Consider the following 24,056-nt stretch of genomic DNA (forward strand, 5'->3'; position numbering starts at 1 on the left):
GTCATTTAGCTCTCTTAACAATTAGGTAAATGACCGAAAAACAACAAATGATGTCAGAACATGTTGGAAATTGATGACATCGCTTTGAATGCTGCATACTGAACACAAAAGAAGTCCGGAGTTCAAATAAGTTTAAAAAACATTGAAGTGGCCATGTAACAAATGAGTTCTCGTCCGAAACCCTGATACTCTGAAAGAGTTTGTCCAGTTTGTACACGAAGTGCGTCTAGTTTTTGCCGTGACCCTCTCTACTCTTTCGCACATGCTATGCGGGTGGTATGATGATACCATGCCAAGTTTCAACATTTTCAGGATTCATTTTGTAGTGATTTTCAATTTCACGGTCATTTAGCTCTCTAAACAATTATGTAAATGACCGAAAAACCACAAATGATGTCAGAACATGTTGGAAATTGATGACGTTGCTTTGAATGCTGCATACTGAACACAAAAGAAGTCCGGAGTTCAAATAAGTTATTAAAAATAAAAAAGAGGTGCAATGCTGGTTAATTTTCTTCAAGCCATTCGGAATAGTGTAAACTGCACTGCACATAGCTCAGTGCAATCTATGCTATTCTGCAAGGCTTGAAGCTAATCAACATGTAGGTAAGCATTGCAACTCTTCGTAATTGTCTGTGCACTCACGGCTTATAAACCGCTCATACTGCCTCTCTCTTTGCGAGGTGGGACTAAAAATCAGCTTACAAAGAAACTCTAGTACAGGTTCATGGCATGAACCGGTACTAAAGGTCTTCGTGGGGGCCCCAGACTGACCATAGCCTGACACAGCCTCATTAGTACCGGTTCGTGGCATGAACCGATACTAAAGGTTACCCACGAACCGGTACTAATGATGCCCGCCCGCCTAGCCGTTGGAACCGGCACTAATGGTCACATTAGTGCCGGCTCAAATTCAAACCGGCACTAATGTGCTTCACATTTGACCCTTTTTCTACTAGTGTACGGTGGTATGTGGAACTTATTTTGCTGGGTCGGACACTATCCTTGTATTCAAACTCTTCTGTGGCGTATTTGGAGGAGGAACTCGCCTTGCAATGCCGAAGACAACACTGCACGCCGAACTCGTCGTCATTGAAGCCTGGTTCAGGGGCTACTGAGGGATTCCTGGATTAGGGGGTCTCCGGATAGCCGGACTATATCCTTTGGCCGGACTGTTGGACTATGAAGATACGAGATTGAAGACTTCGTCCCGTGTCCGGATGGGACTCTACTTGGCGTGGAAGGCAAGCTAGGCAATACGGATATGTATATCTCCTCCTTTGTAACCGACCTTGTGTAACCCTAGCCCCTTCCGGTGTCTATATAAACCGGAGGGTTTTAGTCTGTAGGACAACATACAATCATACCATAGGCTAGCTTCTAGGGTTTAGCCTCTCCGATCTCATGGTAGATCAACTCTTGTACTACCCATATTATCAAGAATAATCAAGCAGGACGTAGGGCTTTACCTCCATCAAGAGGGCCTGAACTTGGGTAAAACATCGTGTCCCCTACCTCCTGTTACCATCCGCCTTAGACGCACAGTTCGGGACCCCCTACCCGAGATCTGCCGGTTTTGACACCGACACCCCCAGTGGCTTTGGCGTTGCACCGATCAAGAGGGTACCGACAGCTATGTTCTCCTTGGTTCGAATACGACCTATGTTTGAACAGGAAGCCCCCAAATGACCTTGAGAGTTTTTTAACGACTATGATTCGAATACGATCAAAGTCAGACCCAAAAGGGGTTAAGCTCGATTCTAATACAATCAACCCCCAATGATCTTTTGAAGCAGGGTACCTATGTTTGAGTTGTGCCTGGCAACAGACTCTCTTTGGCACCTTTAATTTTTCCTGAGAACTCGAGTTTTGTGAGAGATAAATTCTTATTGAACCGGGATTTTGAAACAGATATTGAGAGTTTCAAAGCTTTGTGGGAGACAGAGTTACCTTGAGCCAGATTTTGAATCGGATGTTTGAGAGCTTCAGCGCTTTCTGGGAGACATATTTCCCTCGAATTGGATTTTGAACCAGAATCCTTCTTTTTAGGCTGGAAATTTTCTGATGGCCTTTAAATATTCGCCAATAAGGCAGTAGCCTTTGGGGCCGGGTTATTTTCCATTATGGAGTTGATGACCGAAGGCTATGGAGTTGATGACCGAAGGCCGGAAATCTAGAGTTCTTGAATCTGATATGTTTAAACCAGAAATTATCCACTATGGAGTTGATGATCACCATGGTGAAGCTGAAATCAATCACAACTGAGTCGGCCTTGGGAGTAGACAGATGAGCCGGCGGCTGGGAAGGCGGCTGACGGTTTAGCACGGAGGCGACTGGCGGCTTGCTGCTATAGCGAGGTGGCCGGGCTGCGCTAAAGGCGGAGGCGTCAAGCCGGAGCCGAGGCGGCCACGCAGCCAAGCAGCTCGACACCGGCCATGGCGGCTCAATGCAGCAGGGGAGACCGCGATCGAGGTGGAAACATGGTCGCAGCAGCCTGGTGGGTCCGAGGTGGAGTGCATATAGCCTGACGAATCCGAGGTGAAGCCGGCGCGGGGTGGCACAGGAAGCCAGCAAGGCGGGTCAAGGCGCTAGCAGAGCAGTGGCCAATTTTGAGGAAGTTACAAGGGCCATCCAAGGCGCCCCCAAGGCCGGAACAAAGCGCGGCTTGGTGCACCAGCGCGGCTCGTAGGCGGAGACATGCGGCTCAAGGCCGAAGCAAGGCGGAGCTGCAGCCGCGAGGGCGACTTGCGACGGTGATACGTCTCCAATGTATCTATAATTTTTGATTGCTCCATGCTATATTATCTACTGTTTTGGACATTATTGGGCTTTATTATCCACTTTTATATTATTTTTGGGACTAACCTACTAACCGAAGGCCCATCCCAGAATTGTTGCTTTTGCCTATTTTAGGGTTTCAAAGAAAAGGAATATCAAATGGAGTCCAAACGGAATGAAACCATCGGGAACGTGATTTTCTCAACGAACAAGACCCAGGGGACTTGGACCCTACGTCAAGACACAACAGAGGAGGCCACGAGGTAGGGGGGCGCACCCCCCCCCCAGGCGCGTCATCCACCGTTGTGGGCCCCCTGTTGCTCCACCGATGTACTCCTTCCTCCTATATATACCTACGTACCCGTACCCCCAAACAATCAGACACGGAGCAAAAACCCTAATTCCACCGCCGCAACTTTCTGTATCCACGAGATCCCATCTTGGGGCCTGTTTCGGAGCTCCGCCGGAGGGGGCATCGATCACGGAGGGCTTCTACATCATCACCATAGCCCCTCCGATGAAGTGTGAATAGTTTACCTCAGACCTACGGGTCCATAGTTATTAGCTAGATGGCTTCTTCTCTCTTTTTGGATCTCAATACAATGTTCTCCCCCTCTCTTGTGGAGAACTATTCGATGTAACCTTCTTTTTGCGGTGTGTTTGTTGAGATCGATGAATTGTGGGTTTATGATCAAGTCTATCTATGAACAATATTTGAATATTCTCTGAATTCTTTTATGTATGATTGGTTGTCTTTGCAAGTCTCTTCGAATTATCAGTTTGGTTTGGCCTACTAGATTGATCTTTCTTGCAATGGGAGAAGTGCTTAGCTTTGGGTTCAATCTTGTGGTGTCCTTTCCCAGTGACAGTAGGGGCAGCAAGGCACGTATTGTATTGTTGCCATTGAGGATAATAAGATGGGGTTTTCATCATATTGCATGAGTTTATCCCTCTACATCATGTCATCTTCCTTAAGGCGTTATTCTGTTTTCATTAACTTAATACTCTAGATGCATGCTGGATAGCGGTCGATGAGTGGAGTAATAGTAGTAGATGCAGGCAGGAGTCCGTCTACTTGTCTCGGACGTGATGCCTATATACATGATCATACCTAGATATTCTCATAAGTATGCTCAATTCTGTCAATTGCTCAACAGTAATTTGTTCACCCACCGTAGAATACTTATGCTCTTGAGAGAAGCCACTAGTGAAACCTATGGCCCCCGGGTCTATCTTCATCATATTAATCTTCTAATACTTAGTTATTTCCTTTTCTTTCTACTTTGCTTTTATTTTACTTTGCATCTTTATCATAAAAATACCAAGAATATTATCTTATTATATCTATCAGATCTCACTCTCGTAAGTGGCTGTGTAGGGATTGACAGCCCCTTATCACGTTGGTTGCGAGGCTTTATTTTTTTGTGCAGGTACGAGGGACTCGCGCGTAGCCTCCTACTGGATTGATACCTTGGTTCTCAAAAACTTAGGGAAATACTTATGCTACTTTGCTGCATCATCCCTTCCTCTTCGGGGAATACCAACGCAGTGCTCAAGAGGTAGCAAGGAGGATTTCTGGCGCCGTTGCCGGGGAATCTATGCAAAAGTCAATATACCAAGTACCCATCACAATCCCTATCTCCCGCATTACATTATTTGCCATTTGCCTTTTCCACTCCCCCAGTTCACCCTTGCCGTTTTATTCGCCCTCTCTCTCTCTCTATCCTCCCTCTCTTTCTCTATTTGCCTCTTTTTGCCCTTTGCACCTTCTGCCGTTATGTGTGATATTGGGGAAATTATTGTCGATATGGACAATAATAATATCATGAAAAATTCTGATGCTCCTACTAAAGAACCACCCATCTTACATACAAAAAAAATTCCGTGTTGGTAGTGGTAATATTATTGGAAAAGGAGTTATTCAAGATTTCTTTACTTGTGTCGGTGCTTTACCTTCTATGGGTAGTTCGATCCTTCACAGAACTAGTAGTCTTGCGGACGCTATTGCCATGCTTGTAGTTGAACTTGAAAGACAATTCATGCACATGTATCCTTTCATACAAAGGATTTTCCTAGAATTTTCTAATATTGAGCATTCTTCTGTTAAGCGTGCTGCTACTATCTTTTCGGCTCATGAGTTTAGATTCATAATAAAAGAGGCCAAAGAAATCTTTGTGCATTATAGGGTGGACGCTTTCCATCCTCCCATAGAGGTTATCCTTTTTGATAAAGAAGAAATAATGTGTTTTCAATCTCTAGACTATGTTGCTTTCAATGAAAATCTTAGAAAAAGGGTTCCTTCCAATGTTTTAGTTGATAGAATTTCTGAGATTAATGATGATTTTGCCATTCGAAATAATGAACTAGGATATTCTCTTGAATATAGGCTCATAAAGTTCTGTCAAAAGAATGCTTACAATGATGAATTGGTTGTGCAATGCGAAGGACCAAAGGAGGAACCTATACCTCCCAAGGTTGATCTTGAGGACTTTTACCCCATTAAATTTAGCCCTTTTGATTACTTTTGCTTGCCTCAAAGAAAACTTGCTGCCGAACGTAGAGAATATGAAATGAGTTTTAATGATCTATCTTATTATTATGGCAATACCTAGATCTATCCTTGCTTGTTATGCCTAGCTAGGGGCGTTAAACGATAGCGCTTGTTGGGAGGCAACCCAATTTTATTTTATTCCTTGCTTTTTTCTCCTGTTTAGTAATAAATAATTTATTTAGCGTCTTTTTAGGTTGTTCTTTTTGTGTTTAATTAGTGTTTGTGCCAAGTAGAACCGTTGGGAAGACTTGGGGAATGTCTTGTTAATCTTGCTGTAAAAAACAGAAACTTTAGTGCTCACGAGAACTGCTGCCATTTTTATTTGGAAAGTGATAGTTAGTTAATTCTTTTTGAAGATGATTAATAGATAAATTCCTCACGTCCAGAAATTTATTTTTGAATTTTTTGGGTTCCAGATCTTGCGCTAGCTACAGATTACTACAGACTGTTCTGTTTTTGACAGATTCTATTTTTCATGTGTTGTTTGCTTATTTTGATGAATCTATGTCTAGTAAAATAGTTTATAAACAATATAGAAGTTGGAATACAATAGGTTTAACACCAATATAAATAAAAAATGAGTTCATTACATTACCTTGAAGTGGTCTTTTGTTTTCTTTCGCTAACGGAGCTCACGAGATTTTCTACTTTAAGTTTTGTGTTGTGAAGTTCTCATGTTTTGGGTAAAGATTTGATGGATTATGGAACAAGGAGTGGCAATAGCCTAAGATTGGGGATGCCCATGGCACCCCCAAGATAATGTAAGGACACCTAAAAGCCAAAGCTTGGGGATGCCCCGGAAGGCATCCCCTCTTTTCGTCTACTTCTATCGGTAACTTTACTTGGAGCTATATTTTTATTCACCACATGATATTGATACATCTCCAACATATCTATAATTTTTGATTGCTCCATGCTATATTATCTACTGTTTTGGACATTATTGGGCTTTATTATCCACTTTTATTTTATTTTTGGGACTAACCTATTAACCGGAGGCCCAGCCCAGAATTGTTTTTTTTTTGCCTGTTTTAGGGTTTCGAAGAAAAGGAATATCAAACGGAGTCCAAACGGAATGAAACCTTCGGGAACGTGATTTTCTCAACGAACAAGACACGGGAGACTTGGACCCTACGTCAAGGCACAAAATAGGAGGCCACGAGGTAGGGGGCGCGCCTACCCCCCCCCCCAGGCACGCCTTCCACCCTCATGGGCCCCCAGTTGCTCCACCTACATACTCCTTCCTCCTATATATACCTACGTACCCCCAAACGATCGGACAAAAACCTAATTCCACCACCGCAACTTTCTGGATCCACGAGATCCCATCTTGGGGCCTGTTCCGGAGCTCCGCCGGAGGGGGCATCGATCACGGAGGGCTTCTACATGAACACCATAGCCCCTCCGATGAAGTGTGAGTAGTTTACCTCAGACCTACGGGTCCATAGTTATTAGCTAGATGGCTTCTTCTCTCTTTTTGGATCTCAATACAATGTTCTCCCCCTCTCTTGTGAAGAACTATTCGATGTAATCTTCTTTTTGCGGTGTGTTTGTTGAGACCGATGAATTGTGGGTTTATGATCAAGTCTATCTATGAAGAATATTTGAATCTTCTCTGAATTCTTTTATATATGATTGGTTATCTTTGCAAGTCTCTTTGAATTATCAGTTTGGTTTGGCCTACTAGATTGATCTTTCTTGCAATGGGAGAAGTGCTTAGCTTTGGGTTCAATCTTGCGGTGTCCTTTCCCTATGAGAGTAGGGGCAGCAAGGCACGTATTGTATTGTTGCCATCGAGGATAACAAGATGGGGTTTTTCATCATATTGCATGAGTCTATCCCTCTACATCATGTCATCTTGCTTAAGGCGTTACTCTGTTTTTAACTTAATATGCTAGATGCATGCTGGATAGCGGTCGATGAGTGGAGTAATAGTAGTAGATGCAGGCAGGAGTCAGTCTACTTGTCTCGGACATGATTCCTATATACATGACCATACCTAGATACTCTCATAACTATGCTCAATTCTGGCAATTGCTCAACAGTAATTTGTTCACCCACCGTAGAATACTTATGCTCTCGAGAGAAGCCACTAGTTAAACCTATGGCCCCCGGGTCTATCTTCATCATATTAATCTCCTACTACTTAGTTATTTCCTTTGCTTTTTACTTTTCCGTTATTTTACTTTGCATCTTTATCACAAAAATACCAAAAATATTATCTTATCATATCTATCATATCTCACTCTCGTAAGTGGCCGTGTAGGGATTGGGAACCCCTATTTGCGTTGGTTGCAAGGATTTATTTGTTTTCTGCAGGTACGAGGGACTCGCGCGTAGCCTCCTACTGGATTGATACCTTGGTTCTCAAAAACCGAGGGAAATACTTACGCTACTTTGCTGCATCATCCCTTCCTCTTCGGGGAAAACCAACACAGTGCTCAAGAGGTAGCAAGAAGGATTTCTGGTGCCGTTGTCGGCGAGGTCTACGCAAAAGTCAATATACCAAGTACCCATCACATACCCTTATCTCCTGCATTACGTTATTTGCCATTTGCCTCCCGTTTTCTTCTTCCACACTTCACCCTTGTCGTTTTATTCGCCATCTCTCTCTATCCTCCCCCTCTTTCTCTATTTGCCTCTATTTGCCCGCTTGCTTTTTGTTTGCTTGTGTGTTATTTTGCTTGCTTGTCACGATGGCTCTACCTCAATTTGGTGATCTTCACCTTAAAAGATTAGAAGAGATCGAAAGCAATGTCAGGAGCTTTATGGTTTTGCAATTTGCATGGCCCATTAGCTTCCGGGGTGCTTGTTTCGGACCAACAGGGAAGTATTCTGTGCCTTAAGCTAAATATGCACAAATGCTATGTGTCACCCGTGGCAAGCATTATTGTGCAGCTGCCTACACGCGCTCGCTAGCGGGCTGGCCCATGAAGCGGCTATTGAGTGTTCTCTTTGAATGGTTTTAGGAAGGTTCTGGGAGCTTCTCGTCTAGTTTTTCAAAGCTTCCGGGCTGGGTTTTTATCCTGTTTGGTTTTTCTGTTTTATTTCATGTCTTACGCGGGTTTTCAAAATTTCATGAAAATTTGATTTCATCAATGTTTTTGAATATTGCGGATATTTTGGAAACCACGATGATTTGAATTCGTAAACTTTATGACTTTCACAAATATTTCTCAAAGCACTATTTTAATTCGTGGTGTTTTTTGAACTTCATGAACATTTTTAAAATTCACAAGTATTTTTTTATTTCATGAATAACATTTCGAATTCGTCAAGGCTTTATAAATCATGGAACATCTTTTGAATTCATGTACCTTTTACATTTTCGTGAACTCGTTTTGAATTCATGAACATTTTATAATTACAAGAATATTTTTCAAATTCACGTACATTTTCTGAATTAGTGAACATTTTTAATCCCTTGATTTTTTTTCAACTCATAAACATTTTTTCTAGGCAAAAAAATCGCTCAACAAACCATTTCGTGTGGCGCCCGACATCCAGGCGCTGCACTCCAAAGTGCAGCGCCTAGCTGTCAGGCGCTGCACGTCTGGCCAGCGTGGCACAGATGCGCCCCGCATCGAGCAGTACAGCACCGTGGAGCTAGGCGCCACACATGTGATGTGTAGCGCCTAGCTCTTAGGTGCTGGACATTCTGTTAGTAGTGGGAAGGCTAGTCCCCCTCCCCCACCCCCCACACCCCACCCCCACCCGTGATTTCCCCTCTCCCCCCTCACAAATCCTTCTCCAAATCTTTCAAATATGAAGATTTTGTCTGTGGATTTTGAACCCAATCCCTTCCTCAAGGCAATCTCCTCCGATCCCCTCATTTTCATCCGAAAAATGCTCACATTTGCTCATATGTTGCTAGTTTGGGGAAACCCTAGTTTTTTATGGATCTTGAATTTTGTATGGAGATATGAGATGTTTGTTTCCCAATTTACTAGGGTTAGGCTTCTTAGTATGTTATGGTTAGGGTTATGGGTGGTGTTATGTTGGGGTTAGGGTTAGGGTTGTTAGTATGTTAGGGTTATGCTTATGGTTATTGTTTAGTGGGGGTCAGGGTTATTGTTTCATATATATGTTAGGGCTTTTTATTTTGTTTTAATCTTGGGATGATTACTTATGCAATATATGTTACGTTGTGTTGTTTTAATTATACTAGGGATGTGAAGAACGTGTGTTTATGTTCATCATGTGGACAAAGACGCCTTCTTGAAAGGAAATATTGAACCAGACCCGGATGAGCGTGACATGGTGTCTGAGAGTAGTCCTAGCTATGCGGAGGTCTTGGAACAAGTGAGGAAAGATTTGAATTGGATGGACCCAAGTGATATCGTTGAGTTGGAGGTAAGGCATAATATAGGTTTCGAAATGCACATCCGTTGGAAGACGATGAGTGTGAACTCCGAGCAATGTTGGGTTGCATACAAGGAGACGGTGGCTGAAGTAGACAAGGCTCTTTAGTTATTTCCTACGAAGAAGGTTGAGTCTAATTTGCATTTGGACTTGAACCGGAATGCCTCCCCGTCTGTTGCTAGTAGTCCCCCACCCATGAACCAAGATGAAATGAGTGAACCTTCTTTGACTCAACAAGTGAGGCAAACATTAAGCCCAATTTCAAACAACCAAAATGAATCTTTGCAAGAGGAGAATGATGAGTATGAGGACGATGACAGTGAAGTTGATCTCCATGACAACAATGTGGGTGATCTCGAGAAATATCATGTGCAAGAGACAATGGGCCATTCCATCCCTTATTCCCGTGGCTATGCATCGAAGCCGGATGACAAAGGTCCCGATGAAGAAGTTGATGAGGAGGTAGTTCACGGTGAAGGAGGCCGAAGCTTTTGAGAAGGTATTTAGGTGGGATCATCGAACACCATTATTCAAGGATGTTAGTGTTGGGGGACATAGTAATTTCAAAAAAATTCCTATGCACACGCAAGATCATGGTGATGTATAGCAACGAGAGGGGAGAGTGTTGTCTACGTACCCTCGTAGACCATAAGCGGAAGCGTTATGACAACGCGGTTGATGTAGTCGTACGTCTTCACGGTCAACCGATCCTCAGTACCGAATATACGGCACCTCCGCGTTCAGCACACGTTCAGCTCGGTGACGTCCCGCGAACTCACGATCCAATAGAGCTTTGGGAAGAGCTTCGTCAGCACGACGGCGTGGTGACGGTGTTGATGAAGCTACCGACGCAGGGCTTCGCCTAAGCACCGCTATGATATGACCGAGGTGGATTATGGTGGAGTGGGCCACCACACACGGCTAAGAGATCAATGATCAATTGTTGTGTCTCCAAGGGGTGCCCCCCTCCCTGTATATAAAGGATTGGAGGAGGGGCAGGGGGGCGACCTCCTATGGCGCGCCCCATGAGGAGTCCTACTCCCACCGGGAGTAGGACCCCCTTCCAAGGAGGAGTAGGAGAGGAGAAGGAAGGTAGAGAAGGAAAGGGGGGCGCCTCCCTCCCTCCTTGTCCAATTCGGACTAGAGGTGGAGGGGCCGCGCGGCTGCCCTGGCCGCCCCTCCTCTTCTCCCACTAAGGCCCATTAGGCCCAATATACTCCCCGGGGGGTTCCGGTAACCCCCCGGTACTCCGGTATATGTCCGAAACCTCCCAAAACACTTCCGGTGTCCGAACATAGTCGTCCAATATATCGATCTTTATGTATCGACCATTTCAAGACTCCTCGTCATGTCCGTGATCATATCCGGGACTCCGAACTACCTTCGGTACATCAAAACACAAAAACTCATAATACCGATCGTCACAGATCTTTAAGCGTGCGGACCCTACGGGTTCGAGAACTATGTATACATGACCGACACACGTCTCCGGTCAATAACCAATAGCGGAACCTGGATGCTCATATTGGTTCCTACATATTCTACAAAGATCTTTATCGGTCAAACCACATAACAACATACGTTGTTCCCTTTGTCATCGGTATGTTACTTGCCCAAGATTCGATCGTCGGTATCTCAATACCTAGTTCAATCTCGTTACCAGCAAGTCTATTTACTCGTTCCGTAATGCATCATCCTGTAACTAAATCATTAGTCACATTGCTTGCAAGGCTTATAGTGATGTGCATTACTGAGAGGGCCCATAGATACTTCTCCAACAATCGGAGTGACAAATTCTATTCTCGATCTATGCCAACTCAACGAACACCATCAGAGACACCTATAGAGCACCTTTATATTCACCTAGTTATGTTGTGACGTTTGGTAGCACACAAAGGGTTCTTCTGGTAATCGGGAGTAATCTCATAGTCATAGGAACATGTATAAGTCATGAAGAAAGCAATAGCAGTAAACTAAATGATCAAGTGCTAAGCTAACGGAATGGGTCATGCCAATCACATCATTCTCCTAATGATGTGATCCCGTTAATCAAATGACAACTCATGTCAATGGCTAGGAAACTCAACCATCTTTGATCAACGAGCTCATCAAGTAGAGGCATACTAGTGACACTATGTTTGTCTATGTATTCACACATGTATTATGTTTCTGGTTAATACAATTCTAGCATGAATAATAAACATTTATCATGATATGTGGAAATAAATAATAACTTTATAATTGCCTCTAGGGCATATTTCCTTCAGTCTCCCACTTGCACAAGAGTCAATAATCTATATTACACAGTAATGATGCTAACACCCATGGAGTCTTGGTGTTGATCATGTTTTGCTCGTGGAAGAGGATTAGTCAATGGGTCTGCAACATTCAGCTCCGTATGTATCTTGCAAATCTCTATGTCTACCACTTGGACTTGATCCCGGATGGAATTGAAGCGTCTCTTGATGTGCTTGGTTCTCTTGTGAAATCCGGATTCCTTTGCCAAGGCAATTGCACAAGTATTGTCACAAAAGATATTCATTGGACCCGATGCACTAGGTATGACACCTAGATCGGATATGAACTCCTTCATCCAGACTCCTTCATTTGTTTCTTCCGAAGCAGCTATGTACTCCGCTTCACACGTAGATCCTACCACGACGCTTTGTTTAGAACTGCTCCAACTAACAGCTCCACCATTCAATATAAACACGTATCCGGTTTGCGATTTAGAATCGTCTAGATCAGTGTCAAAGCTTGCATCAACGTAACCATTTACGACGAGCTCTTTGTCACATTCATAAACGAGAAACATATCCTTAGTCCTTTTCAGGTATTTCAGGATGTTCTTGACCGTTGTCTAGTGATCCACTCCTAGATTACCTTGGTACCTCCCTGCTAAACTAATAGCAAGGCACACATCAGGTCTGGTACACAGCATTGCATACATGATAGAGCCTATGGCTGAAGCATAGGGAACACTTTTCATTTTCTCTTTATCTTCTGAAGTGGTCGGGCATTGAGTCTTACTCAACTTCACGCCTTGTAACACAGATAAGAACCCTTTCTTTGCTTGATCCATTTTGAACTTCTTCAAAACTTTATCAAGGTATGTGCTTTTTGAAAATCCAAATAAGCGTCTTGATCTATTTCTATAGATCTTGATGCCCAATATATAAGCAACTTCTCTGAGGTCATTCCTTGAAAAACTCTTATTCAAGTATCCTTTTATGCTATCCAGAAATTCTATATCATTTCCAATCAACAATATGGCATCCACATATAATATTAGAAATGCTACAGAGCTCCCACTCTCTTTCTTGTAAATACAGGCTTCTCCAAAAGTCTGTATAAAACCATATACTTTGATCACACTATCAAAACGTTAACTCCGAGAGGCTTGCACCAGTCCATAAATGGATCGCTGGAGCTTGCACACTTTGTTATCACCCTTTGGATCGAAAAAACCTTCTGATTGCATCATATACAACTCTTCTTCTAGAAATCCATTTAGGAATGCAGTTTTGACATCCATTTGCCAAATTTCATAATCATAAAATGCGTCAATTGCTACATTGATTCAGCCAGACTTAAGCATCGGTACAGGTGAGAAAGTCTCATCGTAATCAACCCCTTGAACTTGTCGAAAACCTTTCGCAACAAGTGGAGCTTTGTATATAGTAACATTACCATCAGCGTCAGTCTTCTTCTTGAAGATTTATTTATTCTTGATGGCTTGCCGATCATCGGGCAAGTCAACCAAAGTCCACACTTTGTTCTCATACATGGTTCCCATCTCAGATTTCATGGCCTCAAGCCATTTTGCAGAATCTGGGCTCACCATTGCTTCTTCATAGTTAGTAGGTTCACCATGGTCAAGTAACATGACTTCTAGAATAGCATTACCATACCACTCTGGCGTGGATCTTACTCTAGTTGACCTACGAGGTTCGATAGTAACTTGATCTGAAATTTCATGATCATCATCATTAGCTTCCTCACTAATTGGTGTAGGTGTCATAGGAACTGGTTTCTGTGATAAACTACTTTCCAATAAGGGAGCAGGTACAGTTACCTCATCAAGTTCTACTTTCCTCCCACTCACTTCTTTCGAGAGAAACTCCTTCTCTAGAAATGATTCATTCTTAGCAACAAATGTCTTGCCTTCGGATCTGTGATAGAAGGTGTACCCAATAGTTTCCTTTGGGTATCCTATGAAGATGCATTTCTCCGATTTGGGTTCGAGCTTATCAGGTTGAAGTTTTTTCACATAAGCATCGCAACCCCAAATTTTATGAAATGTCAACTTTGGTTTCTTGCCAAACCACAGTCCATAAGGCGTTATCTCAATGGATTTCAATGGTGCCCTATTTAACGTGAATGCAGCCGTCTCTAAAGCATAACCCCAAAACAATAGCAGTAAATCAGTAAGAGACATCATAGATCGCACCATATCTAGTAAAGTACGATTACGACATTTGGACACACCATTACGCTGTGGTGTTCCGTGTAGCGTGAGTTGCGAAACTATTCCACATTGTTTCAAATGCATACCAAACTCGTAACTCAAATATTCTCCACCACGATTAGATCGTAGAAACTTTATTTTCTCGTTACGATGATTTTCCACTTGACTCTGAAATTCTTTGAACTTTTCAAATGTTTCAGACTTATGTTTCATTAAGTAGATATATCCATATCTGCTCAAATCATCTGTGAAGGTGAGAAAATAACGATGCCCGCCGTGAGCCTCAGTATTCATTGGACCACGTACATCAGTATGTATGATTTCCAATAAATCTGTTGCTCGCTCCATTGTTCTGGAGAACGACGTTTTAGTCATCTTGCCCATGAGGCATGGTTCGCAAGTACCAAGTGATTCATAATCAAGAGCTTGCAGAAGTCCATCAGTATGGAGTTTCTTCATGCGCTTTACACCAATATGACCTAAACGGCAGTGCCACAAATAAGTTGCACTATCATTATCAACTCTGCATCTTTTGGCTTCAACATTATGAATATGTGTATTACTACTATCGAGATTCAACACAAATAGACCATTCCTCAAGAGTGCATGACCATAAAAGATATTACTCATATAAACAGAACAACCATCATTCTCATATTTAAATGAATAATCGTCTCGCATCAAACAAGATCCAGATATAATGTTCATGCTTAACGCTGGCACCAAATAACAATTATTCAGGTCTAAAATTAATCCTGAAGGTAGATGTAGAGGTCGCGTGCCGACGGCGATCGCATCGACTTTGGAACCATTTCCCACACGCATCGTCACCTCGTCCTTAGCTAATCTTCGCTCAATCTGTAGTCCCTGTTTCGAGTTGCAAATATTAGCAACATAACCAGTATCAAATACCCAGGTGCTACTACGAGCTCTAGTAAGGTACACATCAATAACATGTATATCACATATACCTTTGTTCACCTTACCATCCTTCTTATCCGCAAATACTTGGGGCTATTCCACTTCCAGTGCCCAGTCTGTTTGTAGTAGAAGCACTCAGTCTCAGTCTTAGGTCTAGACTTGGGTTTCTTCTCCTGAGCAGCAACTTGTTTGCCGTTCTTTTTGAAGTTCCTCTTCTTCTTCCCTTTGCCTTTTTTTCTAGAAACTGGTGGTCTTGTTGACCATCAACACTTGATGCTCCTTCTTGATTTCTACCTCCGCAGCCTTTAGCATTGCGAAGAGCTCGGGAATTGTCTTACCCATCCCTTCCATATTATAGTTCATCACGAAGCTCTTGTAGCTTCGTGGCAGTGATTGAAGAATTCTATCAATGACACTATCATCCGGCAGATTAACTCCCAGTTGAATCAAGTGATTGTAGTACCCCGACATTCTGAGTATATGTTCACTAAGAGAACTATTCTCCTCCATCTTGCAGCTGTAGAACTTATTGGAGACTTCATATCTCTCAGACCGGGCATTTGCTTGAAATATCAACTTCAACTCCTGGAACATCTCATATGCTCCATGACGTTCAAAACATCGTTGAAGTCCCGGTTCTAAGCCGTAAAGCATGGCACACTGAACTATCGAGTAGTCATCAGCTTTGCTCTGCCAGACATTCTTAACGTCATCAGTAGCATCTACAGCAGGCCTGGCACCTAGCAGTGCTTCCAGGACGTAATTCTTCTATGCAGGAATGAGGATAATCCTCAAGTTATAGACCCAGTGCGTGTAATTGCTACCATCATCTTTCAACTTTGCTTTCTCAAGGAACGCATTAAAATTCAATGGAACAACAGCACGGGCCATCTATCCACAACAACATAGAAAAGCAAAATACTATCAGGGACTAAGTTCATGATAAATTTAAGTTCAATTAGTCGTATTTACTTAAGAACTCACACTTAGATAGATATCCCTCTAATCATCTAAGTGATCACATGATCCAAATCAACTAAACATAACCGATCATCACGTGAAATGGAGTAGTTTTCAAAGGTGAACATCACTATGTTGATAATATCTACTCTATGATTCACGCTCGACCTTTCAGTCTTAGTGTTCTGAGGCCATATTTGTATATGCTAAGCTCGTCAAGTTTAACCCGTGTATTCTGTGTGTGCAAAACTGGCTTGCACCCGTTGTATAAGAACGTTGTGCTTATCACACCCGATCATCACATGGTGTTCCGGCACGACGAACTTTTGCAACAGTGCATTCACAGGGAGAACACTTGTACCTTGAATTTTTTTAGTGAGAGATCGTCTTACAATGCTACCATCAATCAAAGCAGAATAAGATGCATAAAGGATAATCATCACATGCAATCAATATAAGTGATATGATATGGCCATCATCATCGTGTGCCTTTGATCTCCATCTCCAAAGCATCGTCATGATCACTGATACGTCCCCAACGTATCAATAATTTTTTATTGTTCCATGCTATTATATTATCTGTTTTGGATGTTTATGGGCTTTACTAAACACTTTATATTATTTTTGGGACTAACCTATTAACCGGATGCCCAACCCAAATTGTTGTTTTCTTGCCTATTTCAGTTTTTCAAAGAAAAGGAATATCAAACGGAGTCCAAACGGAATGAAACCTTCGGGAGAGTTATTTTTGGAACGGAAGAAATCCAAGAGACTTGGAGTAGACGTCAGGGAAGCTTCGAGGAAGCCACAAGGCAGGGAGGCGCGCCGTACCCCCTAGGCGCGCCCCCCACTCTCGTGGGCCCCTCATGGCTCCCCTGACTTACTTCTTTCGCCTATATATGTCCATATACCCTAAAAACATTGGGGAGCATAATAGATCAGGAGTTTCGCCGCCAAAAGCCTCTGTAGCCACCGAAAACCAATCTAGACCCGTTCTAGCACCCTGCCGGAGGGGGGAATCCTTCTCCGATGGCCATCATCATCATCCCGACGCTCTCCATGATGAGGAGGGAGTAGTTCACCCTCGGGGCTGAGAGTATTTACCAGTAGCTATGTGTTTGATCTCTCTCTCTCTCTCTCTCTCTCTCTCTCTCTCTCTCTCGTGTTCTTGACTCGGTACGATCTTGATGTATCACGAGCTTTGCTATTATAGTTGGATCTTATGATGTTTCTCCCCCTCTACTCTCTTGTAATGGAATGAGTTTTCCCTTTGAAGTTATCTTAACGGATTGAGTCTTTAAGGATTTGAGAACACTTGATGTATGTCTTGCATGTGCTTATCTGTGGTGACAATGGGATATCACGTGATCCGCTTGATGTATGTATTGGTGATCAGCTTGTGAGTTCCGTGACCTCGGGAACTTATGCATAGGGGTTGGCACACGTTTTTGTCTTGACTCTCTGATAGAAACTTTGGGGAACTCTTTGAGGTTCTATGTGTTGGTTGAATAGATGAATCTGAGATTGTGTGATGCATATCGTATAATCATACCCACGGATACTTGAGGTGACATTAGAGTATCTAGGTGACATTAGGGTTTTGGTTGATTTGTGTCTTAAGGTGTTATTCTAGTACAAAATCTTGAATAGATAGATCAGAAAGAATAACTTTGAGGTGGTTTCGTACCCTACAATAATCTCTTTATTTGTTCTCCCCTATTAGTGACTTTGGAGTGACTCTTGTTGCATGTTGAGGGATAGTTATATGATCTTATTATGTTATTATTATTGAGAGAACTTGCACTAGTGAAATTATGAACCCTAGGCCTTGTTTCCTAGCATCGCAATACCGTTTACGCTCATTTTTATCGCTTTCTACCTTGCTATTTTTATATTTTCAGATTACAAAAACCTTTATCTACCATCCATATTGCACTTGTATCACCATCTCTTCGCCCAACTAGTGCACCTATACAATTTACCATTATATTGGGTGTGTTGGCGACACAAGAGACTCTTTGTTATTTGGTCGCAGGGTTGTTTGAGAGAGACCACATCTTCAACCTACGCCTCCCACGGATTGATAAACCTTAGGTCATCCACTTGAGGGAAATTTGCTACTGTCCTACAAACCTCTGCACTTGGAGGCCCAACAACTTCTACAACAAGAAGGTTGTGTAGTAGACATCAAGCTCTTTTCTGGCACCGTTGCCGGGGAGGTTAGCACTTGTAGGTATATCTTTAGGTCTTGCAATCGAATGTTATTGTTTCTTGTTTTATCACTAGTATAGTCAATAAAATAAAAATAAAAAATGGAATTGAGGGTACCTCATATGCTTCATCTTTTTAATATCTTTCATGAAAATAAGGATTCCGATAATTGTTCCAAAATGCTAGAAGAAGAATGCATTAGAATGTTTGGCACTAAATCTTTGGATGATGAGCATGATTGCAATGTTGTTAGTATGGATTCTTTGAATACCCATGATGCTAATGATATGCAAAGCCACAAGCTTGGGGATGCTATGTTTGATGAAGATGATATTTTTTGTCCCCCAAGTTTTGATGAGCAAATTTATTTTGATAATAGCATGCCTCCTATTTATGATGATTATATTGATGAAAGTGGGTTTGGAAGAGTGTCAACTATAGGAAGTAATGATACCACTATTTTGGAGGGTGTTGAATCTTATTGTGATAATTATGAAAGTGGGTTTGGAGAGGTCATGACTTTAGTTAATGTTAATCCCACTATATTGGAAGAGTGTCAACTTTTCATACATGTGGATCGTGTTACGAATATGTTTTGTGATAGCTATATTGTTGAATTTTCTTATGATCCTACATGTAATTATTATGAGGGAGGAACATATGCTTTTAGGAATTGCAATAATATCGAGTTTCCTCAATATGTGCTTAAAGTTATGAAGTTATGCTTGTTTTGCCTTCCTATGCTAGTTGATTATTGTTCCCATAAATTGTTTGCTCACAAAATCCCTATGCATAGGAAGTGGGTTAGTCTTAAATGTTCTAGTTATATTCTTCATGATGCTCTCTTTATGTTACAATTCTTATCTTTTATGTGAGCATCATTGAAATCATCATGCCTAGCTAGGGGCATTAAACGATAGCGCTTGTTGGGAGGCAACCCAATTTTATTTTTGTTCCTTGATTTTTGTTCCTGTTTGGTAATAAATAATCTATCTATCCTCTGGTTAGATGTGGTTTTATGTTTTAATTAGTGTTTGTGCCAAGTAGAACATTTGGGAAGACTTGGGGAAAGTCTTTGCGATCTTGCTTTAAAAAACAGAGACTTTAGCGCTCACGATATTAGCTGCCATTTTTTATTTGAGAGTGATAATTTGTTAATTATTTTTTCAGATGATTAATAGATGAATTCCTCACGTCCAGAAATTTATTTTAGAATTTTTGGGGTTCCAGAAGTATACGTTTGATCCAGATTACTACAGACTGTTCTGTTTTTGACAGATTCTCTTTCTATGTGTTGTTTGCTTATTTTGATGAATCTATGAGTAGTATCGGAGGGTGTGAACCATAGAGAAGTTGGAATAAAGTAGATATTACACAAATATAAATTTATAATTAGTTCACAACAGTACCTAAGTGGTGATTTATTTTCTTATACGAACGGAGCTTACGAGTTTTTAGTTGAGTTTTGTGTTGTGAAGTTTTCAAGTTTTGGGTAAAGATTCAATGGATTATGAACAAGGATTGGCAAGAGCCTAAGCTTGGGGATGACCAAGGCACACCATGGTAAAATCCAAGGACACCAAAAAGCCTAAGCTTGGGGATGCCCCGGAAGGCATCCCCTCTTTTGTCTTCGTTCATCGGTAACTTTACTTGGAGCTATATTTTTATTCACCACATGATATGTGTTTTGCTTGGAGCATCTTGTATGATTTGAGTCTTTGCTTTTTAGTTTACCACAATCATCCTTGCTGTACACACCTTTTGAGAGAGACACACATAATTGGAATTTATTAGAATACTCTATGTGCTTCACTTATATCTTTTGAGCTATATAGTTTTTGCTCTAGTGCTTCACTTATATCTTTTAGAGCACGGTGGTGGTTTTATTTTATAGAAATAATTGATCTCTCATGCTTCACTTATATATTTTGAGAGTCCTTTAGAACAGCATGGTAATTTTCTTTTTCTATAATAAAACAACTTTCATATAAGTTCATTGAATACTAAGAGAAGTTTGATACTCGATGATTGTTTTGAGATATGGAGATAGTGATATTAAAGTTGTGCTAGTTGAGTAGTTGTGAATTTGATAAATACTTGTGTTGAAGTTTGCAAGTCCAGTAGCATGCATGTATGGTAAACATTGTGTAACAAATTTGAAACATGAGGTGTTATTTGATTGTCTTCCTTATGAGTGGCGGTCGGGGACGGGCGATGGTGTTTTCCTACCAATCTATCCCCCTAGGAGCATGCACGTAGTACTTGGTTTTTGATGAATTGTAGATTTTTGCAATAAGTATGTGAGTTATTTATGACTAATGTTGAGTCCATGGATTATACGCACTCTCACCCTTCCATCATTGCTAGCCTCTTCGGTACCATGCATTGCCCTTTCTCACCTTAAGAGTTGGTGCAAACTTCGCCGGTGCATCCGAACCCCGTGATATGATACGCTCTATCACACATAATCCTCCTTATATCTTCCTCAAAACAGCCACCATACCTACCTATTATGGCATTTCTATAGCCATTCCGAGATATATATTGCCACGCAACTTTCCACCATTTCGTTTATTATGATATGCATCATCATTGTCATATTGCCTTGCATGATCATGTAGTTGACATCGTATTTGTGGCAAAGCCACCGTTCATAATTCTTTCATACATTTCACTCATGAGTCATTTCCCTGTACACCGCCGGAGGCATTCATATAGAGTCATATCTTGTTCTAGTATCGATTTGTAATCATTGAGTTGTAAATAAATAGAAGTGTGATGATCATCATTAATAGAGGATTGTCCCAAAAAGAAGAAGAAAAAAAGAAGAAAAAATAAAGAAAAAAAGAGAAAGGCCAAAAAAAGGCCCAAAAAAGAAAATAAAAAGGGTCAATGCTACTATCCTTTTTTCCACACTTGTGCTTCAAAGTAGCACCATGATCTTTATGATAGAGAGTCTCTTGTTTTGTCACTTTCATATACTAGTGGGAATTTTTCATTATAGAACTTGGCTTGTATATTCCAATAATGGGCCTCCTCAAGTGCCCTAGGTCTTCGTGAGCAAGCACGTTGGATGCACACCAACTTAGTTTCTTTTTTTGAGCTTTCATACATTTATAGCTCTAGTGCCACTAGTAGAAAATAGGGCTTTCGTTCGGGCCAGATAAGCCCATTAGTCCCGGTTCACTCACAAACTAGGAGTAATGTGAGCATTGGTCCCGGTTCGTGCGGCTAAAGGCATTAGTCCCGGTTCAAATGAGCCCTTTAGTCCCGGTTTGAGACACAAACTGGGACTAAAGGGTGTGATGCGCTTTAGTCCCGGTTCGTATCTCAAACCGGGACTAAAGATTACACCTTTAGTCCCGGTTTGAGACACGAACCGGGACTAAAGGGTGCAATGCCCTTTAGTCCCGGTTAGTGTCTCAAACCGGGACTAAAGGTCCTAGTTTCAAAACTTCAAAAAATAAAATTCTTTGAGATGTAGTTATATTACTACATCTACTACTTAGGAAAATTTAAAAACTTAAATTTGGACATGTTTTGCAAAAAAAGTGTCATGAAAAAGTAAAACGGCCGCATCCGATTTTGACAGCCTATGGCTTGTTTCGAAAATTTTAGAATCCTCAAATTCTAAAAGGAAAAAATGTTATGCTCAAATTTCAGTTTTTTTGAATTTTGGTTAAATCAGGTCAAACTACTTATTCAAGAAGTATTAGTGTTACTAAATAATTATTCAAGAATATTAGTGTTACTAAATAATTATTATAGTTTTTTTTTGAATTTTGGTCAAATCTGGTCAAACTGTGGTCAAACTATGGTCACACTACTTATTCAAGAAATATTAGTGTTACTACATGATTATTCAAGAATATTAGTGTTACTAAATAATTATTTCAATTTTTTGAATTTTGGTCAAATTTGGTCAAACTGTGGTCGAACTACTTATTTAAGAAATATTAGTGTTACTAAATAATTACTGTTTTGGAATGACATCTTACTATTGTCAAATTATGGTCAAATTACTTCATGCTCAAGCTAAGCTCCTGAGGGTTAATAGGATTGACATCTTACTATTGTCAGGAAAACAACAAGTGCAGACTTGGAAACGAGGGGGAATAGAACCTGGAAGTTAAGCGTGCTTAGACTGGAGTAGTGAGAGGATGGGTGACCGGCCAAGAAATTAGATGATTTGTAATGATGAGGGGTGATTGGAGGTTAGAGGTTAAATAGAGCAGTGATGAGGGGTGATTAGAGATTAAAGTAGAAAATAATTCAGAAATTTGAAAACCGAAAAAAATAAAAAAATCAAAAAAATTACGGCAAAATACCTTTAGTCCCGGTTGGAAGCTCCAAACAGTGGCCACGTGGACAGTCTTTAGTCCCGGTTCGTGTAAGAACCGGGACTAAAGGGGGAGGCTTTAGTAACGAAGCGGGACTAAAGGCCCTCTAGAACCGTGACAAATGGCCCTTTTTCTACTAGTGTGCATCCGTTGCATGGCAATCCCTACTCCTTGCATTGACATCAATTGATGGGCATCTCCCTAGCCCATTGATTAGCCGCGTCAATGTGAGACTTTCTCCTTTTTGTCTTCTCCACATAACCCCCTTTCATTGTATTCTATTCCACCCATAGTGCTATATCCATGGCTCACGCTCATGTATTGCGTGAAAGTTGAAAAAAGTTTGAGATCACTAAAGTATGAAACAATTGTTTGGCTTGTCATCGGGGTTGTGCATGATGAGAGCATTCTTGTGTGACGAAAATGGAGCATGACCAAACTATATGATTTTGTAGGGATGAACTTTCTTTGGCCATGTTATTTTGAGAAGACATGATTGCTTAGTTAGTATGCTTGAAGTATTATTATTTTTATGTCAATATTAAACGTTTATCTTGAATCTTTCGGATCTGAATATTCATGCCACAATAAAGAAAATTACATTGAGAAATATGTTAGGAAGCATTCCACATCAAAAATTCTGTTTTTATCATTTACCTACTCGAGGACGAGCAGGAATTAAGCTTGGGGATGTTGATACATCTCCGACGTATGTATAATTTTTTATTGTTCCATGCTATTATATTATCTGTTTTGGATGTTTATGGGCTTTACTAAACACTTTTATATTATTTTTGGACTTACCTATTAATCGGAGGCCCAGCCCAATTTTTTGTTTTCTCGCCTATTTCGGTGTTTCGAAGAAAAGGAATATCAAACAGAGTCCAAACGGAATGAAACCTTCGGGGGATTTATTTTTGGAACGGAAGCAATCCAGGAGACTTGGAGTAGATGTCACGGAAGCTTTGAGGAAGCCACGAGGCAGGGAGGCGCGCCCTACCCCCCGGGGCACGCCCCCACCCTCGCGGGCCCCTCGTGGCTCCCCTGACCGACTTCTTTGGCCTATATATGTCCATATACCCTAAAAACATCAGGGAGCAGAATAGATTGGGAGTTCCACTGCCAGAAGCCTCCGTATCCATCGAAAACCAATCTAGACCCGTTCCGGCACCCTCTTCATCATCCCTCTCCGGTGACCATCTTCATCATCCCGGCGCTCTCCATGACGAGGAGGGAGTAGTTCACCCTCGGGGCTGAGGGTATGTACTACTAGCTATGTGTTTGATCCCTCTCTCTCTCTCATGTTCTTGACTCGGTACGATCTTGATGTATCGCGAGCTTTGCTATTATAGTTGGATCTTATGATGTTTCTCCCCCTCTACTCAGTTGTAATGGATTGAGTTTTCCCTTTGAAGTTATCTTATCGGATTGAGTCTTTAAGGATTTGAGAACACTTGATGTATGT

Source organism: Triticum dicoccoides, chromosome 1A (genome assembly GCF_002162155.2).
Source record: "Triticum dicoccoides isolate Atlit2015 ecotype Zavitan chromosome 1A, WEW_v2.0, whole genome shotgun sequence".
Taxonomy (NCBI): domain Eukaryota; kingdom Viridiplantae; phylum Streptophyta; class Magnoliopsida; order Poales; family Poaceae; genus Triticum; species Triticum dicoccoides.